This window comes from Sprattus sprattus, assembly GCF_963457725.1.
Source record: "Sprattus sprattus genome assembly, chromosome: 2".
NCBI lineage: Eukaryota > Metazoa > Chordata > Actinopteri > Clupeiformes > Clupeidae > Sprattus > Sprattus sprattus.
Genome location: NC_137921.1, coordinates 1,258,281 through 1,260,780, shown reverse-complemented (window position 1 = coordinate 1,260,780; position 2,500 = coordinate 1,258,281). Strand labels below are relative to the sequence as shown.

At 46.2% G+C, this 2,500-nt stretch overlaps 1 protein-coding gene across 2 annotated transcripts in view; it reads right to left on the bottom strand.

Moving 5' to 3' along the window:
* The window catches only part of rap1aa (RAP1A, member of RAS oncogene family a), a 15,729-nt gene extending 13,266 nt beyond the window's left edge, over positions 1–2,463 (bottom strand). Inside the window, exon 1 of one of the 2 annotated variants that reach the window (XM_080860780.1) lies at positions 2,406–2,463. The gene's annotated coding sequence lies outside the window, so the exon portion shown is untranslated. Of the gene's footprint in view, positions 1–2,091; positions 2,248–2,405 lie in introns of those variants that run through there. The other variant, XM_080860781.1, reaches the window with a different exon arrangement.
* Between the last annotated feature and the right edge of the window lie 37 nt (positions 2,464–2,500).

Below are 2,500 nucleotides of genomic sequence, written 5' to 3'. Positions count from 1 at the left end.
ATTCTCTCCAAATATACTGGAACATAAACACACCAGCAACACTAAACACAACTCTTTGCAAACATACACACCTGAACCTCAAACTTGGCATGGCAATATGGTGACCACATTTTGGCGCACACACACACACAGTTGTGTTGAAGTAAACCAAGTCCTGTCCTGCTGCTCTCACACACACACACACACACACACACACACACACACACACACACACACACACACACACACACACACACACACACACACACACACACACACACACACACACACACTTCAGAGTCCATCTCAGGACACACATAGGCCTACACACCACTCATTTCAGAGTCCATCTCAGGACACACACATATGCCTACACCACTCATTTCAGAGTCAATCTCAGGACACACGCACACACACGCACGCGCCTACACCACTCATGTCAGGGTCGATCTAAGGTCAGTGCAAGAGAGCTACCATAACAACAACTTTCAAACTGAATCCAACTCTAACCAGGAAGGCTGCAGGATAAGCAATAACACTATTGTACACACACACACTGAGCAATAACACTATTGTATTTCCCTGGTTATTATAGGACAAAGTACATTATAAAGCCATTCTGCTCTCATAAAATCCCTAACTGTTCAGCAAACAGCTACAATAAAGATTATCTTTATTGTTGTGTTTCCAGGTGACCCTGGTATAGCCGGTTCAAATTAACCGGTCATTCACTACCAAAAGAAGAAAAGCACAAAACGGACAATCATAAAAAGGGGGCTCAGCAACCCAGGAGCGGCACTGTATGTCAGGCTCAGGCGCCAGGCAAACGGTAACGCCAAGAATGCCGCTGCGCTCCTCTGTCTCGCGCGGTCACTCCAGTACCGACACCGGGAGTCAGGTGTGCCAAATAGGCCACTCTGGGCCACGTAATGAGCACACAGCCACAACTAGAGAGCGCAAGCGGCGTCACGGGACTCGGGGTGCCCAGATCACCCGGTTAGACATACTACCAGCTCCTGCCTCATACGGAGAATCACCGCTCGTGCCAAACTACACTCCGGGAGTTTAAGAGAAATGTATATCAATACCCAACTCTAGCATGGGGCGGGTGCTCTAAACCCTGCCGGTGTCAATGTGTAAGCCTACGCCAACACACACACACACACACACACACACACACACACACACACACACACACAAGTCATAGATAAAACATATGAATACCATTGGAGTCACGTCTAATCCGAACAGAGCGGACGGCAGGAAAAATATCAAGTTGGCTAACGTTAGCCACATTAGCTAGTTAACTCACATGGACCTGTCTGCAACTGTTTAATGTGATCAGTTTCAGAAATGAATAACTTGCCTCGTTTAGACTTATAACGATTAGTCCTACTCAACTTGCAAACTAGTCAAATGACTTGCTGACCTTAGAAAGTTAGCACAAAAGAGCTGCCTGATTTGTTGGTTTACTTCGCTAATAAGCCAAGGGGCTCTGGTACAAGCGGACAAGTGTGACTAACATTTATGTGCAAATAGGTTACCGTTATTTTCAAAATACAGCTCAGTCCTATATACATCTTAGGTGAACGTAACATGTCACAAGAGACACGATAAACGACGCACACATTTTGAGGTTGAATAGAAGCAGTAAAGATTTTATAGTAGACACATCAGTTCAAACTAGCCTGTAAGCTAAAGAAGTGGAAGAGGCCAATCGATAGATTTAACGTTATGAAAGAGCCGGTTCCATGCAGTCAATGACAAACAAATCCTGATAACACACAGACATTAGGACGTATTTTATGTACAATCTCAATGTTATTAAAATGGGCATTTCGAAACAGACTCAAGTCACAACTCTCCACAAGTTGTTAAGTTCGCTAATTAGCGGCAGATCAGTGCTTCCAGCCCAACCCTGGCTAGACAGCAGCTCATTGGCTAACTGTAGCTAGCTGACTGCTTCAAATACACAGACACGGACAACTCCCCAAGAGGCTAAGATATCAGAGATTAACACAACTACTTTCAATTATTCTTGTTGTTTTTGTCCTGCCGACACTGGAAAAACCAACATTACTCGGGCAGTCGATCCCCAGCCGCCATGTTTACCTCTGTAGCTTTAGTTACTGATTCGGGCTCAACACTTCGCTGTAGCCTAGCATACTAGCTTAGCAGGCTAACAAGAAGCCTCCCTTCCGCCCCGGCCTGCACTTCAGAAGTAACGTTAGCTCAGCTCTGCTCAGTTCAGAATCAGTGTCAAGTCTGGACCGATATTTGACGTCGTGAACCAATTCTGTCTAGCAAAGCAACTCCATACTTGAGTGCTACGTGCTCGGGGTGTTTGAAACTTAACACTCGGCTATCCCGGAAGATCTATTTGGGAGAGGGGGAGATTCAAAAGGGTAAAGTTAACTGTTACTCACCGTATCTTGCTCTCTCCCCCGCCGTTCCACCAACAGATCCGCTGCTGGCTCGGCGCTGCACACGTCACACGTCATTCCCCAGTATCCCACTCGGC